Source organism: Oryctolagus cuniculus, chromosome 14 (assembly GCF_051225735.1).
Source record: "Oryctolagus cuniculus isolate XC-2025 breed Fujian yellow rabbit chromosome 14, ASM5122573v1, whole genome shotgun sequence".
NCBI lineage: Eukaryota > Metazoa > Chordata > Mammalia > Lagomorpha > Leporidae > Oryctolagus > Oryctolagus cuniculus.
This window is the reverse complement of record NC_142880.1, coordinates 70,927,270-70,953,081: the sequence shown is the minus strand read 5'-3', so window position 1 is coordinate 70,953,081 and position 25,812 is coordinate 70,927,270.

Genomic DNA, 25,812 nt, shown 5'->3' with positions numbered 1-25,812 from the left:
TGATGAGATCTGAGGTTTCTAAAAGTGATGTCTTTCAGAAACTCGAAAGACTTCTATAAACTTTCTCTTTATATTCAGCATTCTGTTTCCATGATTCAGCCATACTGCTGCATGAATGTTCAATTCATTTGTTCATATATATCACATTTTTATGTAAATGGTTATTCAATATGATTTTAAATTCTTTTATTGAACAGCACTTGTTAATATTTCTGGCTTATAATTAATGGGATGCCACCATGAAAATTTGTGTGCATCTTTGTTTACATGTCAATGAGTTTATTTAGGATATGTAATTAACAACGTATTTCACTTTAAGACACTGGTGAAGTTGATGACTTCTTGGATAAGACCCCCAAAGGACAAGCAACAAAAACAAAACCAGGCAAATGGGATTATATCAAATTCAGAAGTCTGCAAAGCAAAGGAAACAATCAGTAGAGTGAAGAGAGATCGAACAGAATGGGAGAAAAATATTTGCAAGCTACTTATCCAGCAAAGGATTAATATCTAGAATCTATCAGCAACTCAAAAACTCAACAACGACAAAAACCAACCAACCTAGTTAAAAAATAAGCAAGTGGCCTGAAAAGACAGTTCTCAAAAGAATAATTTCTAATGGCTAACAAATATATGAAAAAATGCTCAAAGTGATAACCTTAGGAAAATGCAAATCAAAACCACAATGACATCAGTTTATCCCTGTCTGGAGAGAGAGAAACAAATGAGGGTGAAGATGTGAAGAAGGGAACTCATACATTATTGGAATGTAAATTAGTGTAGCCACTGTAGAAAAATGTATGGGGATTTCTTTTTTCTTTTTTTTTTTTTTAGGATTTCTTTATATATTTGAAAGGTAGAGCAACAGAGAGAGTAAGAGTGAGGAAGAGAGAGAGAGAGAGAGAGAGAGAGAGAGAAAATCTTCCACCTGTTGGTTCACTTCTCAAATGGCTACAATAGCTGGGGCTGGGCCAGGCCAAAGTCAGAAACCAGGAGCATCATCCTGGTCTCCCACATGCGTAGTAGGGGCCCAAACACTTGGGACATCCTCTGTTGCCTTCCCAAACTTGTTCTGGTGTTCATATGGTGTTCTGGTGTCACAGGTGTATTCTGTCACAATGTTGGCCTCAGCATGAATATTTCTTAAAAAAACCAGAAATAGACATGTCATAAGATCCAGCCAAATGAAATGAATACATTGTCTCAAGGAGATACTTGCTCAGCCATGTTTATAACAACACTGTTCACAATAGCCAAAATATGGAATCAATCAAGACATTCATCATCAGTTGGACAAAGAAAATATGATCACACACACACACAAACATAATGGAATTATTCAGCTATAAAAAATAATGAAATTCTGTCAATTACAGCAAAATTCTTAGAATTGGAGGACATCATGTTGAGTGAAAAAACCAGACACGTGTTCTCCCTTATATGTGTGAGCTAATGTTTTCTTTAAAAAGTTTAAAAAGAAATGCCTCTGTGTATCAGTTTTGCTATAAATAAAGTATTTTTTCAAGCTTTATTTTAAAACTTTGTCAAACAAGTTGATAGAAATTATATACTACTATAGCTTTAATGATTTTGTGACTACTTTAAAGTTTATGTGAGTGAAGTTGAACATCTTTTCACTTGATTATTCTTCATAGCCCCTGTGTATTTTCCTGCTGAACTCTGGTCTTTTTACTTTTTATTTAACTGTTGACTTAGTGGAGCATTAAACCTTTGACTATACTATAAATTAAAAATATAGCATTTCAAAAATAAATACATAAAAGATAAAGCTTTTGTTTTTTTCTTTAAAAAAGAAGAAATGCACCATACTTTGTATGTAAGCAAAGACTGCTCTTTTACTATTTCATTTGAAAAGTTCTAATCATCTCTGATATAAATGACTAACACATGTATCATTATCATGAATATAGTAATAAACTGACACCTGAATAAGTATGCATATTTTCTGTGGAATAGAAAGGTACTAATCTTTGCTAATAAGTTATTGACCACCGCAGTCATGTGAAAGCAGTGGCCAGCTAGGAAAAAGCAGAACAGTAGCTGTGGCCTCAGAAGGAATGAATGATGGCATTCTGCTTGTCCTCAGATAGCCCAGACAAACCAGAGTGAGACAGCGAAACATCAGAAGCAAAGACAAAGTCTAATTTTAGACCAAGAGCAACATAGTCATGAAAAGATGGAATGTCTGTCAACTGAAGTCAAGTAGAAATGGTTGCTTTCAATATAAAAAGTGAGAATGTTAAAAAGTCAGTTATGCAGGTGATGAAACGATATAGTATCACACCTTAAGATCCTGACCAATGCCTCGGCTAACTACCATGACATGCTGTCTAGAAGAAGATACGAAGATACTGGCTTCCGGATGAACCAGTGGATGATATAACAGTGATTTGCAATGTGATTTCTCCTTGTCCAGTTTTCTAGCACTGGCTGCGTCTAACCTACCCTACACATTTTACATAACTTTAAAATTCATTAATTTAAACATATGAAAAAGCAAGTGAATTGTTGTGGGGAGCAATCCGGACTAGACTGAGTTACTGGAATTAAGACTTATTCTATGCATCTGCTCTCCCACAATATGGCGCTGGGAGAGAAGTAAACAGCTTCTGCACAGCTGCCTCCAGTTCAACCAATAAACTGTAGGACTTGCTCCTGATTGGAGGAGAGCAGCGTACTCGGCGTGTGGGCAGCCGAGTTGGGATTGGCGGAGGAGGACTATAAAGGAGGAGAGAGACGGCATGCACCAGGAACATCTAAGAGGAACATCTAAGGGGAACATCTAGCTGAAGGAACACCTGTGCAGCCCCCGAGAAAGCCGGCCGGCGGTGTGCCGCTCCCCTGCGGAAGTGGGGAATGTGGCCAGGGGGAACTGCCCTTCCACGGAGGTGGAAGGGATAGTAGCCAACCCGGGAAGAACCAGCAGCAAACCCGGGGAGGGCCGAGCAGACGAAAGAACAGTGCAGGGTCCTGTGTTGCTCCTCCACGAAGAGGGGGAGCGACATAATGGTGCCGTGACTCGGATATGAAGCCTAGGCAGGGTTTAGTGTTGCTCCTCCACGAAGAGGGGGAGCGACATAATGGTGCCGTGACTCGGATATGAAGCCTAGGCAGGGCTTAGTGTCGTTCCTCCACGAAGAGGGGGAGCGACATAATGGTGCCGTGACTCGGATAGGAAACCTAGGACGGATAGCAAACTTAGGAGGGAAGAAACGGGAAGAACTGGGAAAATATCGGAGAGAGAGACTAGCAAACAGCCTAGGGAAAATATCGGAAAGAGAGACTAGCAAACAGCCTAGGGAAAAGCCGGACAAAAAAGGTGCCGGAAGAAGCTATTGAAAGCCTAGGCATAGACTCAGATACGGACTACGGACTACGGGGGGAAGCTGGGAGAAATCTCTAAGGTCGAAAGCGAAAGTGAAAGCTAGAACAAACAGACTCGGATACGGACTGTGGGGAGAGGCCAGGAGAAATGAGGGAGGAGTATTGTTGGAGGAAAGCTTGGGGAAACATACCGGGTAGAGAAAAATGTTAGGGAAATTGAAGCCGCGGGGGGCAGGCCAAGGCGGAAACGAAAGCCACTTTGGGATTCTCAAGTTAGCCCGGGAATAGGGGGCGAAAAGTTGAAACCAGAAGCTGTTTACTTCTCTCCCAGCGCCATATTGTGGGAGAGCAGATGCATAGAATAAGTCTTAATTCCAGTAACTCAGTCTAGTCCGGATTGCTCCCCACAAATTGTATTTGTCATATTGTTCCAATGATTTATTTTCAGTTTTAAACATTCAGAATCAAGCATCTTTCTATTAGTCTTCATCAAATCTCATGTAAGTTTACTAGAGATTCTGTTTCCAATGAGTACCATTCAGGGAAACCAACTGTTCTTCTTGTCCCCTGATCCCCAGTGCTGTTCCCAGTATTGTTTCTATTTTACCTATGCTGGTCCTGCAGTCTAGACCTGGCTTCTCCAGACTTATTTTTTATGTGCATAAAATGTGACTACAGAAAACAAAACACAACCAATATGGCACTTGCTTTTTATCTTACATCTATTATACTTGTATGGTTAGCCTGCATTTTAGTGATAACAGTATCACATTTTATTGTTTTATTTCTGTTTTGTTACCTGATGTTTGACTTGACAATTTCATTTAAGGTCAGTCACACCATGTCAGATTCTTTATTACTGAACTTCTGGAAAGCATAAATAGTACATCATCTTTGATTTAAAATAGGAGTTACAGGACCAAAAAGAGTCTACTTGGATTCAAGAACAAAGAATAAAAAGACATTGAAATTTTGTTTCAAAAATAGGTAACACCTATAGCAAAAGCAAAGTTTGTCTAGTGTGTTGTTTCTAGCAGCAGTTACGGATAGCAATGCCCAGGACCAAGCGAAGTCTAGGAACAATACCAATGCTGGAAGAAGTATAGGTTTTCATCTGCACATATTATCTACCCATGTTGCAAATCAGCACAAAAGAACTCTCTTTTATGTAAATATGGATGAAAAAAGGTATAAATACTGAGTAAGTAAAATAAAAGCCACTCCTATGCACTAATAACTATGTTCTTTTCATGAACATATGGTTATTAATATCACAACAAGCTCAGATAGTATATACTATTTAGGTTATCTCTTAAGCATCACTGTTTTAAAAAAGAATTGCATCCAACTCAGCAAAATTCATCAGAGATACATCTTTTACATAGGATACTGATAATTGTTTTGAACAAATTGAGAGAAAATGTTTTTTTAAAAAAAGATTTATTTATTTATTTGACAGGAGAGAGAAAGAAAGAGAGAGAGAGAAAGGGAATCTTCTGTCCACTGGTTCATTCCCCAAATAACCACACACCCGCTGCTGGGCCTGGCTGAAGTCAGAAGCCAGGAACTCCTTCTGGGTATCCCACATTGGTGGCAGGAACCCAATTACTTGAGCCATCATTCTCTTCCTTCTCAGGCGCATTAGCAGGGATGTCGAATCAGAAGTGGAGCAGTTGGGACTCCAACTAGCACTCCCGTTTGGGATGCTATCTCAATTGGGCTTAATGTGCTGTACCACAAAACCTATCCCACACTTTTTTGACTTTTTGAAACTCTGTTAATGAACAGATGGAAAGAAAATGGAATGATTGCTTGTTAAATACTGAATATCTGTCAAGAATTATGCTAGATGGTATTAAAAGAGTGAAATAAGAATAAAATTGGATCCTTATGTCAATTGTGATATACATATGGTTACTCCTACAGACTACTAGAGGAGAGGAAGAAGCCTGTGGGATCTGCAGAGACTTAAGCAAAGGAGGAGTATATAAGAAGAGAGGAACATTGACAGACTAGATGCTTGATGTGTGGAATTCAGAAATCTTGAGGGCAAGAGTATGAGCATGCACAAGGCAAAGATAAAAGGCTGCAATGTTGTCTCTGAGAACCATGGAAACACTAGTTAAGCCGGAGAATTGGGTTGTGGGAGAGTGGTTGGAGACACCATAAACTTCAACAAGTAAAATTGCATATTGTTTTTGAAATGATTATCAGAATCCTTATTGAATGGTAATTTCAGGGTTTAATCTGTTGGTATTTGAGAACACTAAGAATCATTGGCTGACTTTCTGAGATTTCACAACACTAGAATATGTATTTTTTGTTAACAGATAACTGAAATATAAAAAATTGCAAGTTTTTCTTTTGTGAAAGATATAAAGGACACAAAAATACATTTCAAGGTTTCCAAAGCTGTGTTTAAAACATATGAACCAGAATCAGTGAATGGATTTTCTTTTCTAAGTAAAGATTTAATTCTTTTCTAAGTTTAAAATAAAGAAAGCTAAAGATATCACTTCCTGCCATAAATTAAAATAAATTGCATTGAGCTTTTAAAAATTAATGAAGTAATGTATTATTAGTGGAATGAAGTTTTCATCCCAAGTGAATTTTCTGGATGACTAGAACTTCTGTTTACTCCGTTAAGGACTTGTACACATACAAACCTGTACATACAGAATTGAATTCCCTCTTCTATTTAACATAATTTATTCTTAGCAGGCTTGAACTCAGTTCGCCTTGATCTGGGTTAAACAAGGACAGTACTTCAAGTGTTGAGAGACTGAAAAATTTCAACAGCAAGCAAATGGAAGTAGAGCGGTGGAGCAGACGACAGTGTTGAGGCTTGGCAGAAGTCCATGAAAATGGAGGGTAGTAACTGGAAGTCAGTAGCAAACAAGCATTGAATGAACCATCAGTCTGATGACTATAGACTTTCACAGCTTCATAAAGACAGCCACAAACTTAATGTCAATACATAACTTTCACAGGGTCAGACTCCAGATCCACAGGAAATGGAGGGATACAGAAATCTTTAGGCTAGGACAAAGGAGTAAGGAAATCATTATCTTAAGAGCCACAATTTATTGAATACTTACAAGCACAAGATACAATTCTGAGTGCTTTATAAATATTTATTGAAGGGGCTTAGTCATGGGGAAAAAGGTCAAGCATAATTCCACTGGGATGGGGAACACGTTATTGAGGGGCCAAGAACAAAGCTGACATGACAGGAAGTCATTAGACCAATTGTTATTAACCTTTTGAACACCAATCCAGTTTATTCCCTTAAAATTTATTGAGAATGCAAATTGTTTACGTAGGTCATATCGATGAATACTTAATGTATTAGGAGTCAAGAAAATTTGATGTTTTTTCATTAATTCATTTAAACATAAGTTCATTCTATAGTGATTTGTATACTTTTAATGGAAATCACTATATTGTTCATAACAAACAGAAAATAATGAGGTTGACATTGTTTTTGATTTTATGCAGTTAAAAATTCAATCTTAAGAAAACAGCAGATTCTCATGTCTGTTTCTGCATTCAGTCTGGTGAACTAAATTGTTTTGGTTGATGTAGATGCTGAATATTCAGGAACACATGGAGAAGTTGATTGGAAGTGGGTTCGTTTAATAGCCTTTTGTGGACTTTTTAGATATTGTTGTTGCATATTGTGACCAACTCAGTAGGTAGCGATTTCTTAAAGGATAGTTGCAATCTGAAATTCTAACAGTAAACATTTCCTACTACATTATATCAAAATTCATTTCTCTATGTTACATTATAAAAGGATATTGCTGGATTTTATAATATTTTTAGGGAAAATATTAATTTACTGAGTTTTGTAGACTTCAAAAGGTTGACATATTGCATCAGACAATAGCAAAATATCATTAATATCACCAGTAGTTTCAATGGAGATCTTAGGAGTCTGCCAACCTTATTTTGGACGGTAGTTAAAAGATTACCCTAATTCGTACTTTTTGCTTGGAAGTTTAAATTTTATCACTGGAAAATAAGCAAATTTTTAATTACTTGTTTATATTGAGACTTCACTTTAGTTTTTTGGGGGGAGAATTACTAAGTACCCAATACAGAAAAACTGTAGTTTGTGTATAATTGTTTTCCTTCAAGTAAAATTGATATTTCATGGGAAAAAATGGTTAGCATAGCTTACAATAGCACACTGCTATTCCTTGAGACAGCTTTCACCCTTTGTCCTGGAGTAGATGCCTTATGTGTCATTCCCATTTTGTCACATAGACTATCTAACTGGCATTAGAAATGTGTATTCAAGGACTGATAACGTTTTCTTCATCAAAGATATTCCAAGTGAAACTCATGTTTTTGAATGTATGTGTGTAGAGATGATGAATTTAATGTTTTGAAGAATTTTCTTCAGTCAGTAACTCGTTCTTCTGGATTTTCAACAACCAGCCAGTTCTGTGGTGTAGCAGGTAAAGCCACTGCCTGTGGTGCAGGAATCCCATATGAGTGTTGACTTGAGTCATAGCAGCTCCACTTCCAATCCAGCTCCCTACCTGGGAAAGCAGCAGAAGATGGCCCAAGTCCTTGGGCCCCTGCACCCACATGGGAGACCCTGAAGAAGCTCCTTGCTCCTGGCTTTGGATTGGTCCAGCCCCGGCCATTGCAGCCATCTGGGGGGTGAACCGGCAGATGGAAGATTCGCTATCTCTCCCCTGCTCCCCATAAGTCTCTTTCAAATAAATAAATCTTAAAAAAAACTTCCACTAAGCTCTGAAAACTTACAACAAAGGAAATAATGCCTTTATATTTACTCTACACAGGCAAACCTTGAATTCAGACACCTAAGTAATTAACATTAATGAGGTAAGTGATATAACAATGGCATTTACAAAGATTTGTGTACACAGTGGATGCATAATCAATTCTTTGTCCACAGTAAAGCAAGTTGTGATCAAATAAACTAAACTAGGTGTGTTTGATCAAAAGATCAATGTTTATTATTTTTGGGACAACTATAAAGTATGCATTTGATTAATGTCATTGTGGGAATGATTAATGTCCATAAACATGTCAGTGTTGTGTTTTAAACACCATAATCTGCCAAAGTAAATACCAAACATTGGTTATTAAAATATTTTGGGTTCAGATGTATATGTACAAAACTAAATAAAAGTAAACTACAAAGTTGGATTCAAGTCTGTGCTACACTGGAAAATGAGCCAGAATCAGCTTTATTTAATACTACCAGGTAAGTTCATATGCAATGTTTAAAGATGCAGATTGGTCCCTTCAGGAAATATTTAAACAAAGTCAAAGTAAAGTCACAACAGCTTGTTTTCAATGATCTGTCAGTAAAACTGGACCTATGTATCCTGTAACCCTTGGTTTGAAATGCTTGTTTACCCATGGATGTAGAAAATAGATTATGACTATCAAAGTAAGGATAAATGTTAAACATAATATATCATTAATTAATAGTAGCTAAGACATTTGTGCTACCATGCCATCCTGTTGTGTTTTGGGTCAAATATCTTTTGAATGTTAGCTTGTCCATAATCAACAACAAGTAGTATGTGAAATTGAAAAATCAAAGAGTTTGGGCAACAGTATGATTTCACGTTCAGACATCTGACAGAGTGATTATTTGTGGTTAGGACAAAAGATGATGTTTGGGAAGGAAAATCAGAGAAGATAATGGAAAGCCAAGAAACTTGGACCAAATTATGAATGGACCCACATGCCATAATTAAAAATTGAAACTTCAGCTTACAAGGAGCTAAATTATATTAAATACGCAAAGGACTAATCAGAACACACTGGGATAGTAGGAAAGATGCTCTGGAGGTAGATGAAATAGAGGTATGAAGATGAGGTATTGAAATCACATGGCACACAAATGACCTATTGATGAATGAGACACCTTTGTACTCAAATGTACTCCTATGAACTCATCCTTTTGTTTAGTAGATATGCTTGTATCTGTTCATGTGTAGCTCAAGACATTAAAATTGTTGTATGATGGAAAAGACTCCAGTCCTGATTTGCAGCTCCCTTGCCTGCATTCTTGTTTTGAAAGCCAGTTCCTCAATGTGATTCTTTTAAACAATATTGCATAAGTTGCCTTCAGGTGATAGGCTGGTTGTTTGTAAATTATACACTTTTAAAGCCCCAAATAGATCTCAGTGTAAAATTTGGGATTAATTCCTATAGTTTTCCCCATGTCCAGATGGATCAACATAATTTTCCCTTTAAAATTATCTCCTTGTTTACAGGAAAAGGTGGAGACACTGGCCACTCTTCTCCATAGCAGAGAGAAACAAGGTGTATGCATAATTCTAGGGTACATGAAGGAATAGATGGTCAGTGTCTTTTCATCACAGCATGTAGTCTCAACCTTGTTCACAATGTTCTTAGCCTCTGGGTCACTTTAGAATCTGCTGAATGTCTTCTTCACTCAATCAATAGAAATGTGACACCATGCTTCATGCCCTGTTCTGAAAACTGTTCTTGTACTGCTTTATTTCACCTTATTCCATACCCATGAGATAGACTAAATGATTTCCGTTTAGTAGGAATGATAAACAAAAGTATCATGTCTATTATACCAAGAACTAAAGGTGAGGATGATGAAAAGACTTGCCTGGATAGTAATGGGTAGAGCAAGGATGTGTATCTGAATAGTCTAGTCCCATAGTGTGTTCCCTTAACCTCAGCTAGACTGTATTTTTAAATCAGTCACTTAAACTTGTTGTTCCTGGTTTTCTGTTATGAATTACCCAGCCCTCCTGCTCTTGCTGGTGTGTTTCAGCCTTGCCTACCATGAGTCCAAGAGATGGAGATCAACATAACTTATTGACAATGATGTTTGGTCTATATGTGACTCTATCAGCTTTAAATTTTATGTGAATAAGAATCTTTATATCTGCTTAAAATTGTGTGCCATGCTGGTTATATTCCATATGCCCTTATCATGTCCACCATCCATCTCTACTACAGAAAGCAGTACATGTCCTTTAGCTTACTGATGTCATTGGCCCAGAGGGAGCCACAAGAGGGTATTAGAGGGAAGTATGAGTGTGAGATTTGTATATTTATCCTTCTGGTTCCCTCAGAAGTAGCTTCCATGGGATAGGCTGTAATTGCTATAATCGCTCCATATCCTAGTCTATTCGAGCTAAGGATAGTAGCAGCTCTTCCTGTATTATTAGAGGAGGTTATTGTATTTTTCCTTCTCTTTCTTTTGGTTCATGATCACAGTTTTGTGAACATTCTTTTTGTAAATAAACTCCCTTGAAATTTGGGAATTCTTAGTGTTTTCTGTTGGAACTTTGAAAAATCTCATTCTCTCTCTCTCTCTCTCTCTCTCTCTCTCTTTTTCTCTCACACACATGTACACTTGCTTGGGGTGCATCTAACCATCTAACATCCTGGTAAGAAAATGGGCAACAGTCAGAATTGTAGGCAATGAAGAAGAATTTATATAGCCAAGTCAATGCTTCACATAGTGGATGGTAGAATATTTAATCTTAAAATAAGGAATTAGAGATGTCTTTTATTACATCTATATTAATATTAAGTACAGAAACATACATATTAGAGATACCAAAATAAATCAATGAAAATTAAAATATAAAAGGCTTTGTATTGAACTATTAGATAATGGGATATGCCACACATAAACACTCAGTAGAAGAATACATTAAAAGGAATGCAGAAAAAAAATTGTAAAGAAATTTTCCACTGCTAAAAGATTATACAAGAGGAAATGCAGCCAGTCTAGATTTTTAGTTCCCCCCATTCTCTGATAATCTCTTCCACTTTTTAAAGAAAGATTGTATTTATTTATTTGAGAGGTAGAGTTACAGACATTGAGAGGGAGAGACAGAGAGAAAGGGCTTCCTTCCGCTGGTTCACTCCCTTCTGTTGGTTCACTCCCCTAATGGCCGCATTGGCCGGAGCTATGCCGATCCTAAGCCAGGAGCCAGGCGCTTCTTCCTGGTCTCCCATGTGGGTACAGGGGCCCAAGCACTTGAACCATCTTCCACTGCTTTCCCAGGCCACAGCAGAGAGCTGGATTGGAAGAGGAACAGCCGCACCTAGAATTGCCGCCCATATGGTACGCCAGCGCCGCAGGTGGAGTATTAACCCACTGCGCCACAGTGCTGGCCCTCTTCTGCTTTCTTTTTAGTAGCATCTTCATTTGGTTTCAAGACTTTGCTCTGTGTGCCAACTTTCACTTTTTTTTTTTTTTTTTTTTTTGACAGGCTGAGTGGACAGTGAGAGAGAGAGACAGAGAGAAAGGTCTTCCTTTTGCTGTTGGTTCATGCTCCAATGGCCGCCGCGGCCAGCACACTGCGCTGATCCGAAGCCAGGAGCCAGGTGCTTATCCTGGTCTCCCATGGGGTGCAGGGCCCAAGGACATGGGCCATCCTCCACTGCATTCCCTGGTCACAGCAGAGAGCTGGCCTGGAAGAAGGGCAACTGGGACAGAATCCGGTGCCCCGACTGGGACTAGAACCCTGTGTGCCGGTGCGGCAAGGCGGAGGATTAGCCTATTGAGCCGCGGCGCCGGCCCAACTTTCACTTTTGATTTCTCTTCAGACCTTGTTGGAGTCTTCCCATTCATCCACGCCATTGTCCTTTCTTTTGACTTCAAAATTATGCACATGAACATACTGTCCCTAGTCTACATGATCTCCTACTACCCTTTTGCTGGAAGCACTAAGTCCTCTTTGTAAGACTTCAGATATTGGCAATATTTGATACTCTCCTCGCTTTACAATCTCCAAGAGTCTTATTTCTTTCAGTTCTCTCTATTTTAATGGAGAGACATATAGAAAAATCTATGTGCTAATTTTCCTTTATTTATTTGCTTCTTACAACTTAATCCATTTTCTCGAACTAGAAATAGATGTTCTGCAGAACTGCATCTGAAGATAATGCAAATGATTTTGCATATTATAAAAAAATCAAAGCATTTCTCTACAAGAATAGATAGCCTGTGTTTTTGGAGCAAGCTCATGCATTACAAGTTATTGTCACTTTAACAGATGGTTCACTTCCCTAATAGCTAGCCTCTTGCTTCTTCATATACTGTTAGCACTTTCTATAATCTCCAGCATGGCCAGTTTATTTCCCTTTTAGGAGACTCACTGTAAATATATAGATATTCAGTTTTGATATTCTCCTTTTTAGATAGGTATGTCGTATGGGCACTATTGGGACTGTTAAATGTTTATATAGTCTATCAAATGAAGTCATGATGAAAAGCTGTCATATTCTGAACTAATGGATGAAGTAGTATAATAATATGAAGGTGTTATGGTTTGAGAAAGATTTGATTTTTCAGATCATATAAATTTTTAAAGTTTAAAGTCATAAATTAACGGTAATAAAGATGGTGGAGACTTGATCCAATTATGATGTATGAAGGTGGGTCCTTTAGGGAGTGATTGGCATGGATTAGAGTAGAGCCTCAAGACTGAATTTTGTTGGCTTTATATAAAGACACAAGGACTTGGAGGATGAATATGCTCCCTGTCTGTCAGCTTTCTGGCTTAACATGTGATCCTTCCCCTGCACATATTTGATCATCCACCACAATTATCAGGTGCTGAACCAATGGGACCAACTGATCTTGGGCTACAATCTTCCAACACTGTGAACTGAAATAAAACTTCTTCATAAATAGTTTGTCCTGGATATTTACTGATAGTAAGGAAAAGCTTATTAATAGAGGGTAAACTCAACAGTCAAAGTTAGCAGGATTTGAAATCCTTGTCTGTGGAGTGTCATTAGGACGCTTCTTTCCATCTCTTTTATTTGTAAAAATAACCAAAATGGCAATTAACTCTTATGGTTGTTGTGAGAGCAAAATAAAGCAAAGCATGAAAAATGCTTGTTATAGTTCATAGTACACACAATTTTAAATATATGTCACTGCTATTGTCACTGATTTTTGGATTATTTTATTGAGATTTATTGTATCTTCACTTTCTTGTTCTGAACAAAGAGAGACACATTGCTGTGAGTTTTAGACATACTATCTGTCCTTGAAAAATTGTTGACCTTCTTATATACTTAGGAGGAGCTGGGACCTGAACTCAGGCACTATGATATGGGACACGAGCATCTTGATTAGTGTCTTAAACTTTGACCAAATTATTGCTCCTGACTTGGGTTTTAATTTACATTTCCTAATGGAAAGTGATTTCTTAATGGAAAGATGCACATTTTATTTCATGTATATCTTTGGAGAAACATCTATTAAAATTATTTTCCCAATTTATGGTAGAGTTATTAGCCTTTTATTGTTGAGCCGTACTAGTTTCTTATGCATGCTGGATAATAGGAATACTATCAGATATACAATTTGCAAAAATTTCTTCCACTGTAAGAATTGCATTTTTACTTTCTATATAATGTCATTTTGAATGATATTTACAATTTTTATTAAGTCCAATTTATCCATGTTTTTCTTTTGTTGTTTGGGTTTTTTGTTGCCATACCTGAGTAATCATTGCATAATTCAAGATCACAAAATTAACACACATGTTTTCTTTTATGACAGTTGTAATTTTAGTTCTTACATTAGGCCTTTGATTCCTTTTCAGTTAATTTTTTTACGAGGTATTTGGGAAGGGGCCCAGCTTCATTCCTGTGAGTATGGACAGCCAATTGTTCCACAGTTATTTGTTGAAAAGGCCATTCTTTTCCACTTTGAATTGTCTTGACACACTTGTAGTTGACTACAAATTGACCAAAAATAAATACTTGTAGTTTCTTTTAGGTCGATTTATACTTTTATTATCAGAATAAATTCTTTTTCTTCCAGTAACAATTTTTGCCTTGAAGTCTATTTTTTTCTTGATATTAGTATAGTCACTGCAGTTTCCTTTGGGTCTGTTTGTATGATACCTATTTTTTCATTTTATTTTTTAACAGTTTATATCTTTGCACATAAACCATATCCCTTATAGAAAACATACTGCTGCTGGGCCAGCATTGTGGAGTAGCAGATAAAGTTGCCGTTTGCATAGCAGCATCCCGTATGGGTGCCAGTTCTGTCCTGGCTGCTTCAATTCTGAGCCATAGTAATGGCCTGGGAAAACCACTGGAGGAAGGCCCAAGTGCTTTGGCCCCTGCCACCCACATGAGATGCTCAGATGAAGCTCCTGCCTTTGTCTTCCCCTCTTCCTGGACATTGTGGCCATTTGGGGATTGAACTATTCAACAAAAGACCTCTCTCTCACTCTCTGTCTCTCCCTCTCTCTATGTGACTCTGAGTTTCAAATAAAATAAATAAATCTTTTTTTAAAAGAAACATATTGCTGGATCACGTATTTTTAAAAACTTTCTATCAGTCCCTACCTTTCAGTTTAGAAAGTCTATTTACACTTAAGGTATCATGGTAATTAGGTAAGATTTAGATCTGTCATTTTGTTATGTGTTATTATATCATATATCCTTATGTTCCAGTATGTCTTCATTATTTTCTTTTTTGTGTTAAATATATCTTTGTTTCTGTATCATTTAAATTCCCACGTCATTTTTTTTACTGGTGTTTTCTTTTTAGTTGTTTCCTTGGCTATTGCCTCAAGGATTACAGTTCACATCTTAAAATACTGTTGCTCTAGTTAGTAACAACTTAATTTCAATTGATGCTATGTGTGAGTATTCTCTCCAAAACTCAAGTTGAAATTTAATTGCCATTGTAACAGTATTAAAAGGTGGGGCCCTTGAGAGGTGAATGGACTGAGGCTATTCTAAGGGAATGGTTATACTGGAAGGAGGATCCTGATGAAAGAATGAGTTTGACCCAATTTTTCTTTCTGTCTCACATGTGTTTGCTAGTTGTGAGGAGTCAGATGGGTTAATAGGTACTCAAATGGGTTAATAGGTAGTCAGGGTGGTCCAAGTGGAATTTGTGGGGGGTAAAATATTTGCTTCCTTCCCCAAAACTTTATCTTTAGCAAGAACAAACAGGCTGCCCTCCTTCCCTCAGAATCTCTAAATTTACCATGAGAATAGCAAGCTCTTCCTGAGCTCACAGCTTATTGTGAAAACAAGTTTCCTATCCCACCATTCTGGATGGCTTTTTGTTCTATCACGAACAAGCCAGACAGGGTAAAGAATTGTAAATCAAGTCCTTTTTTTTAAAGATATATTTATTACTTGAAAGTCAGAGTTACACACAGAGAGAAGGAGAAGCAGAGAGAGAGGGAGAGAGAGAGAGATAGAGGTCTTCCATCTGCTGGTTCACTCCCCAATTGGCTGAAATGGCCAGAGCTGGGCTGATCCAAAGCCAGGAGCCAGGAGCCAGGAGCCAGGAGCTTCCTCTGGGTCTTTCCACACGGGTGCAGGGGCCCAAGGACTTGGTACACCTTCTATTGCTTTCCTAGGCCATAACAAAGAGCTGGATTGGAAGTGGAGCAGCCAAGACCTGAACCAGTGCCATATGGGAACTCAAGTGGTGGCTTTACCTGCTACACCACAGCACAGACCCCATGTCCTTTGGGTTTTGTCCCCACCTGGTAACTGAATGCCAATCTGAATGCCAAGTTTTTTCCCTTTGAAATTGTACTTAAAAATCCAAATGCTAAGGGGCCTTTTGGGTTCTTTCCTCTCTTGGAAGCCCTTCTCCATGTTGCTCGTCCGGAGGTCTTTGACTCTAATAAATACTTTTAAATCTCTCTGCCATCTGCTTGAAAATTCTTCTTCCATGTGAGACAAAGAAACCGAGGTAACAATAATTTCTCTGCTGCCTTGTTCCCTTAAGACTTATGATATAGTGAGATGGCCCTCACAAGATGTGGCCTCTTGATCTTGGATTTCCCTGTCCCCAAAAATGTGAGTCAAATAAACTTCTATTGTTTATAATTTATTCAGTCTGTGGTTTTCTGTTACAGCTGCAGAAAATGGGCACAGACAACTGAATATAAAATCGTTGCTCCATTTGTCTTCATTCTCTGTTCTGTGTGCATATATCTCCAACAGTCCTTTAAATGTTTTACAACACTGCCTTGGCTTTCTAAATTCCCAAGAATGTATTGGAGTTTTTCAAAGCTTCTTATGGACACCTCATTATCAAGCTTTTCCTTTTAAGCATTTCCTTTTAAATACTATGGGTTTTCCCTATTATTATTTAATACTCACGCAGCTGAAACATACTACAGTACATTGTTTTCAAAAATTACTCCTGAGGAAAAGACAATTTGCATGGGTGAGTTCTGCGTCAAGTCAAAGGCCCTCTTACAGGTTAGGTTTTCCAGGGAACTAACAGATCAAATAGGGACAATTCCCTGGGAATGGTGCTTTGAGGAAGCTCTAAGTCCTTTCTGTTCCTTCCACTAGCTATCAGCCCATTGGTTCTCTCGTGATGTGATCCCAGGCTGTTGGATTTGAAGGCTACTATGGAGCTTGTAAATATGGAATAGAAGTAGGGCACATTAAAACATGCCAAAACTCACTGTCCATTTTTACCAAGTTTCAATGATTTTTCTGAATAAATTCTCCCTAGATTGGTGCAACACTGGCTAATTCTGAATCTTGTAAAAGCTGATTCTAGCCTTTGCCACAGCTTACTTGGCTAATCCTCTGCCTACGGTGCTGGCACCCTGGGTTCTAGTCCCGATTGGGGTGCCGGATTCTGTCCCAGCTACTCCTCTTCCAGTCCAGCTCTCTGCTGTGGCCCAGGAAGGCAGTGGAGGATGGCCCAAGTGCTTGGGCCCTGTGCCCGCATGGGAGACCAGGAGGAAGCACCTGGCTCCTGGCTTCAGATCGGTGCAGTGCCGCTGCCGTAGTGGCCATTTGGGGGAAACGGAAAAAAGGAAGACCTTTCTCTCTGTCTCTCTCTCACTGTCTAACTCTGCCTTTAAAAAAAAAAAAAAAAAAAAAAAAAAAAAAGCTGATTCTGATTCTTTCCATTTTTTGCCAGAAAAAAAGTATCACAAATGACCTAACACAGTGATATTTTAGAGAATCCTGTTTCAAATGAAAACTTGGCTTCACCTACTGTTCTAATCTATGTACTCAGTACAGCATCAATCACCATCTGTCTTTTCATTCATTTAGTTTGCCTCAACATATAACTGTTCATGATTTTCTGGGGGTGGAGTAGGGTAAGGTAGTTATAATTTCTTCCTAAATTTTCCCTTTTGAAGGTGACCAGATTTCAACAACTATTTTATTTTTCATGTTTCAAAGTAAAAAGAGATACAGAATCAAGAGGATAGCTCAAAGGAGTACAACATTTTAGCTAGAAAATAATACGTAATTTTAAAATTAAAATGACCTATGGTGTTCACATCTATCTGTAGTATCTATTAACAATTTCAATACATACACAAATACATACAAATATTAAGTAGAATTTTGTCTCTTGGTTATTCTTTCCTTGTTTTCAATTTATTTAGAACTTGTAAAGAGAACTTTGTTGTTTTGTATTTGATTGGCTTACATTGCCTTTTTTTGCTGTTGTTGACAGCATCTACTTTAATATGAATAATTATTGTGTTTGCTTAGAAAATAAACATCAGAAGTCGATAGTGGAAAGATTTTATTAACTTGGCTGAAAAAATTTGAAGTGAGTTTTTGTCTTTACTAGGAATTCAAGAACTGGAGAGTATTTTTTGTTTTATTTTGTTTTAAAATTTTTATTAATAGAAAGAGAACAGATTTTATGCATTCCATAAACATAGTTCCAACAAGACACCCACACTTCCCTCCCTCCCATGCTAACTTCCAATCCCCTTCCCTCCCTCCTTTCTCTCCATCAGTTTTTGCAAAGACATAATTTTAATTCATTCTATATTCACAGGCTTAATTTACCATTAAACATAATGTTCAACAAGTAAAAAAATAGAAAGACCATAGTTATATAGGGCTATAAACAAGGGCTGAAAATGACAATCATATCTCAAAGTGACCATTTCATTCCTATACATATTTTTGCATTCAATGTTAATTGTCACATATCAGAGAAAACATGATATTTGTGTTTTTGAGGCTGGTTTATTTCACTAGGTATAATGGCTTCCAGTTGCAACCATTTTGTTACAAAAGATAGGATCTTATTTTTTTTATCACTGAGTAGTATTCCATAGTGAATATATACCACATTTTCTTTATCCAGTTATTAGTTGATGGACATCTGGGTTGATTCCATATATTCATTATTGTGAACTGAACTGCAGGAAACATTGGAGTACAAATCAGTCTTTCTTATGCTGATTTATTTTGGTTTCAGTAAATTCTCAGGAGTGGGATGGCTGGGTCATATGATAGACATGTTTTCAGAAATCTGAGGTATCTTTGTACTGTCTTCCATAACAGTTATACTAGTTTATATTCCCATCAACAGTGGATTAGGGGACCTATTTACCCACATCCCTGCCAGCATTGAATGTTTTTGATTTTTGAATGATAGCAATTCTAACTAAGGTGAGGTGAAACCTCATTGTCATTTTGATTTGCATTTGCCTGATGGTTAGTGATCCTGAACATTTTTTCATGTGTCTGTTCACCATCTGTATTTCATCCTTTAAAAATTGACTGTTTATGACCTTTGCCCATTTCCTGGCTACATTATTTGTTTTGTTGTTGAGCTTTTTGAGCTCTTTATAGATCCTGGATATTAATCTTTTATCAGTTGCAAAGTTTGCAAATATTTTCTCCCATTCTGTTGGTTGTCTCTTCACTTTGTTGAGTGTTCCTTTGCAGCACAGAAGCTTCTTAGCTTGATGTAATCCCATTTGTCTATGTCTTTATTGCCTGTGCTTCTGTAGTGTTTTCCAAGAAGTCCTTGCCTATATCAGTGTCTTGCAGTTTCCCTGATGTGTTCCTCTAGTAACTTAATGGTATCAGGTCATAGATTTAGATCATTGATCCATTTTGAGTTGTTTTTTGTGTAAAGTGTAAGATAGGTGTCTTGTTTCACACTTTTGCATGTGCGGATCCAATTTTCACAGTCTCATTTGTTTATGAGACTGTCCTTTCTCCAGGGATTGATTTCAGCTTGTTTGTCTGAGATTAGTTTATTGTAGATGAGTGGATTAATTTCTGGTGTTACTATTCTGTTTCATTGGTCCTCATTTTTATTTTTTGTAGTACCAGGACTCTATTTAATGTCTATTTCACATACTATTTTTTGATTATCTAATCCACTTCTCAATTGCTGTCCTCTGTGAAGTAGAAGATTATAACTTTTGTAGTACCTACAAGGAAAGACTTTCTCTTTCCATTTGTATATCTCTAAAAACAAACATAGAAAATCAGAGGGGCCGGTGCTGCAGCTCACTAGGCTAATCCTCCGCCTAGTGGCGCCGGCACACCAGGTTCTAGTCCCGGTTGGGGCGCCGGATTCTGTCCCGGTTGTCCCTCTTCCAGGCCAGCTCTCTGCTGTGACCAGGGAGTGCAGTGAAGGATGGCCCAGGTGCTTGGGCCCTGCACCCCATGGGAGACCAGGAAAAGCACCTGGCTCCTGGCTCCTGCCATCGGATCAGCGCGGTGCGCCGGCTGCAGCGCGCCGGCCGTGGCAGCCATTGGAGGGTGAACCAACGGCAAAGGAAGACCTTTCTCTCTGTCTCTCTCTCTCACTGTCCACTCTGCCTGTCAAAAAATAAATAAATAAATAAAAAATAAAAAAAAAGAAAATCAGAGGATAACAAAAGAATGTCATCAAATAATATTATCATCCTTTTCTTAGGACTTATTGGAAGAATAAATCTATCATCTATCTACCCATCTATTTATTCTATCTTTGTGTGTGCACTTTTATATGCACACACAAACATACACAATTTAATAACAATTATACAATTTATTATTTCATTCAAGATTCACACACACACATAAAAATGGGTCACGGAGAAGTCAACTTGTCCAATCTTATAGAACTACTGTTTCACAAAAGAAAATGCAGACACATGTTGCTTTCATCTAAAAGCCCTTGCTTTTTTCCATGCTGCCATGCTGTGCCTTGAGCCAGTTATTTGTGTTGACTTGACTGGACAAGTCAACCTAGACAGTTGAATTTTATATAGTGGTTTATATCCCATCCTTTCTACTTCCATAACTTCTTGAGAGTTTAATAAACAATTTCTGCTAATTAGCACCTATTTTATAGGTGGAATGAAAAAATTTGTGAACACATTTGTCAACCATTGAAAAAAGGGTCTCTTTTAATATGAAACTTGCAGCCTGGTGAGTAATCACAGCACACCTGTCAGCATTACGAAAACACTCTTTTGAAAGTTGGTGCTGTTTTCAAAAGACTGTCATGAAAAGAATCAGTCTTTTTAAACTTCATGTGGTGATGCCTCATTGCCATGCCTCAGCAGGAATTCTTATGACTCCCTAGGCATGAGTTTTGAAAATGATTGCATCAGAACTTCAAATTTGGTAGTTATTTTAAAGTGATTTATTTATGTTATTACATAGATTTGAAAGGTCAAGTTTGGCCTGAAATAAAATCATAAAATAGATGATATTTGTTTGATATTTGTTTTTATTTTGACAGTTTTATTAAATTTTTTCATGACTGTCTTCAGTTATTATGTTTTCATAACTCTTCAATTTTTCCTGTAGTATGAAAATGAGTAATGGATTAACTCATATTGATGTGTGCAACTAATGAAATAACAAGCTCCAAAGTTAATTTTTTTTTAAAAAATTAGTTGTGATTAAAAAAAAACATATTAGTTCTTGAGCACTTGTATAACTGCTGGGATATCTTCCAGATTCCTCCATACCCTGTGATGTGTAAGTGTTTGCTTTTCCTGTCTGCTGTAATACAGGTGGTGTAGTAGAAAGCCTCATTTGGTGATGTGAAGCCCATGTCTTCACATTTGCAGTCACTGTTATTTTAGACTTGAAGCCAAAAATTTAGTTTTGATATTCATCATTATTCAAATTAAATACCATCCTTGTCAAAACTGAATTATGATTTATTGTAGAGTTGCTGTTCAGAGGGGATTTATAAAAATGATGGCTGGTGGTTTTGCATCTGTTTGTAATGTTGTATTATAGAAATTGCTGAAAGATCAAAATTTGTTTATTGCCTTATTCAATTTTTTCCTAATTATTGTTCTACCTTTCTACTTTTTGATTACTTAATTGCACATGCTCATGTTGAAAGCAATTTCAACTCTATTGTAAAGCAAGAAAGGGGTTTGGATAATAATTAAAGAAATTTGTTCAAGAATGAGATTCCGTGCACTGATACATCTTCATGGCTTCTACACTATTTAAAAGAAAAATGTGCACTATACAATAAGAGCACAGGAGTTTCTCTTCCTATCACCCCTGTGCTTACCAAAGCCTTCCAGTGAAGATGTCTTTCTGTGTTTACTATTAGTTTTTTGTATGATTCTCATCATGCAAACTAACCCTATTCATTTCTTCTCTCTTCTATTAAGCATTTTAATCTCATTGTAAGGTTTCCAGCTCATTAGGCTTGCTACTCAGAATCTCAACTCTTTCCCAGTCTGCGTCATCCATTTCCATAGTTTTAAATAAAATTTATTGATTTTTAACAATACAACCAATTTACGGTTACAATTGATTGCAAATTTTTAAATTAAAATATTCAGTTATTTACAAGCATTAAGATTTGCTTAAAATTTTATAAATGTTTTATATTCTTTTCAAAATATAAGAAACAAAATATTTTTATGATTTTTTAAACATGATTATTTAAACTTATTTAATTTGATAGCCTAAATGATGATTTGAATGATAGGACTGCTTCTATTTTTACAACTGTTATATATGTATTTATGTGCATATGTGTAGACACCTGCATTAATGTACAAATATATTTCCTTTTTTATGTATTTATTTATTTTATTAGAAAGGCAGAGTTACAGAGAGGGTGAGAGACAGAGACCAAGAAGTCTACCATCTGGTTGTTCACTTCCCAAGTGACCAAAAAGGCCCTAGCTGTGCCTATCCAGTCAGGAGCCAAGAGCTTCCTCTGTGTCTCCCTACATGGGTGCAGAGGCCCAAGCACTTGGGCCATCTTCCACTGCTTTCACAGTCCATTAGCAGGGGACTGAATCAGAAGTGGAGCAGCCGGGATTCAAACTGGCACTCATATGGGAAGCCGGCACCGCAGGTGGAGGTTTAATCTCCTAAGCCACAGTGACAGCCCCTAAACATTTTTCTATGTATAAACATAAGCATTTATAATTACACAGCATTCCAGAAAGATGATCATAATTAGCATTTATTTTCTTTCTTTTTTTTAAAAAAAAGATTTGTTTATTTGAAAGTCAAGAGTGACAGAGGGAAAGACAAAGAGGGAGAATGATACTCTGCTTGCTGGCTCACTCCCAAATACCCACAACAGCCAGAGCTGGGTCAGGTCAAAACCAGGAACCCAGGATTCCATCTAGGTCTCTCACGCGGCACAGACCAAAGTATTTGGGCCATTATCCACTGCCTTCCCAGGTGCATAAGCAAGAAGCAGGATAGGAGCAGAATAGCCAGGGCTTGCGCTGGCAGTGTTAAATGGGATGTGGGAATCCGTAACTATGGCTTATGTTATTGCGCCACAACATCCACACCCATAATTAATACTTCTACTCTAATGATGTACTCATTTTTTTCTTCAGACATCACTTTTTTTAAAATTTGTGCGATTTTGATATCTAAAAATATTTTCAACTTGCATTGCTTTCATTACTACAGAAGTTGAACTTTTTTCCAAGGTTTTTTTCCCCCCAAGATTTTTAATTTTAGTATTTAAACTTGTTTTTTGATTTTTATATTTGCAATTTGTGTTTTTATTAAACTTTCAAGATACATGTATGCATTTTGGATATTAATATTTATGCTATTTGTTGTAAATGCTTTCCACTGTAGTTTTTTGTCTTAGTATTATTTATGTTTTATCTTATATAAACCTGACTTACATGGTAAGTATAAATTTTCTTGCTTTTTCTTTTGTGATTCCTCCAATAAAAATTGATTTAAAGGCAATGACCATTCTGTAAACAGACCATTGCCATGTTACATTTATACCATTATGAGTCTACTCTCAATAACAATTCTTAACAAAACGACATTGCGACAAAATAGAGATTTCTCAAAGTGATAAAGGGCGATTTATATAAACAGAGCTTACATCATAGGTGATGATGAAGGACTGAATGTCTTTCCTGAAAGATCAGCAACAAGGCCCTGATGACCACTCTTGTCATTGCTATTCAGCAGCATGTGGAAGATTCTATCCAGTACAGTCAGGCAAGAAAAAAGAGAGGTAAGACATCTGATTGGAAATAAATAAATAAAATTGTTACAGACAGAAAGCATGATTCCATATTATAAAATCCTAAATAATTCAAAACATTATATTCAATTAATAAACAACTTTAAGGTAATATATGAAGTGTATATAATGCAAGACAAATATATATATATATGAATTATTGTTACAAATAAGCAATGAAAAATTCTAAAATGAAATTAAGGAAATATTTATTCAAAAAATCAAAAGAAAAAAACAGTAACAAATTTAATAGAAAAGTACCAAACTGTTACCTACATTGCCGAAAGAAATTAAGTAAGACCTAATAATCAGGAAGAGAAATTCAGATTTCTGATTGAAAAACTCAACAAATGTTCTATAGATTCAATACTAGAAATTGACAAGATGTTCTTAATTTTAGATGAATTAAAAGAATCCAGAATAGTTAAAGCAGCTTCGAAAAAGGACAGAATTTGGGGATCTAAACTTCCTTATCTCAAAACTAAAGAACTTATTTACCATTGTGCTACTAGTAAAAGGATAGACATGGACCAATGGAGTAGTATTGAAAGTCCAGGTAAAAACTTACATTTGTAGGCCATCAATTTTGTTTTCCATTTCATTAAAATAACTTGATTTGGAAAAGCTGATTAGGTGTGTGTTTTAGTGGCTTGTAGCATTAAAATCTAGCAGAGCGGGTTTTCTACAGTGGGCTGCAACCCTTTGTAGCTTGTTTGTTGAGGACAGTTTCCTAAAGTCACATATATAAATCTCTGGCCGTATCAAGTTGATTTATCTTCTTTTTTAAAAAAAATAATTTTAATTAGCTTTTAATAGATTCAATGTGGCTTGTAAATGCAATTCTAAGAACATAATGATATTCCCTTCCTCCCTCCCCCCCTCGCCCTTTCACCCTCCTTCTTTCTTCATCAATTTTTAAGAAAAATTTTTAAGAAAAATGGCTGAGACAATTCAATGATAGAAAGGAATATCTTTTCAACAAATGGTGGGAATACTGAATATGACATAAGGCCGTTAATTCATACCGAAAACAAAAATTTAACTCAAAAGTAACCCTGAATGTAAGAGAACAAGTTGTAAAACTTATGGAATAAAATATAGGAGAAAATCTTCATTATCTTGAGTTCGACAAACAGTTCTTTGATATTAACATGAAAAATACAATCCACAGAAGAAAAATGTTTCTAATTGGAATTCACAATTATTTTTAAAAACTTTCACTTCAAAAAACATTAAGAAAATGAAAAAAAGTTTTAGACTGTGAGTCACATTGTAAAACAAGTATTTTATGGGCAATAAGCTTGTGTTGTACCTAAAATGTATGTCCTCCTTATTACAAGTAGAAAAAGAAGAGACATTTGATACTGAAATCGGAAAAGACCCCCTAAAATTCACACTAAAATGTGGCCCCTTAAAGTTCCCTAGAAATGCTATCCAGGTTGCTACATGCGCTACCGGAATTTGGGGTGCCTTGCGATTTCACCACAGACTTATTACTAAATCTCCGATATTAATAAGCCCAAGAGGGTTCTTGCCTAATATTTAGAGAATTCTAAATACTGGCACAGATAAAGGAGGCAGCATGGTACATTTTAAGCATTTATTTAGTGAGAAAGATGCATAAGAGAGTGAGAGGTAATAGGGGTTCATACCAAGCACCAGGAACCAGTAACGTGGAAGAGCATCTAGGCCAGGAAGCCTAGAGTGCATGGCCCTAATGCCATGTGCTCTGGAGGCACTAGGCTACAGCAAGCCCCCTCCTGACAAGAGGCCAGGGAAGAAGAGCAGGCCAGGGCACACCAAAGGGGAGTGGTTAATTAACCTGATTGGCTGGTGGGCACCTTGGTGTGGCCAGGTAGGGGAATGAGGCCACTCAGGGGTGTGGCAAAGGCATCAGGTAGGGGCATGAGGTCACACAGAGGCATGGCAAAGGGGTGGTCTTCTGTGGGGAGCAACCCGGACTGGACTGAGTTACTGGAATTAAGACTTATTCTATGCATCTGCTCTCCCACAATATGGCGCTGAGAAGGGAGAACCAGCTTCTACACAGCTGCCTCCAGTTCAACCAATAAACTGTAGGACCTACTCCTGATTGGAGGAGAGCAGCGTACTCGGCGTGTGGGTAGCAGAGTTGGGATTGGTGGAAGGACTATAAAGGAGGAGAGAGACAACATGCACCAGGAACATCTAAGGGGAACATCTAT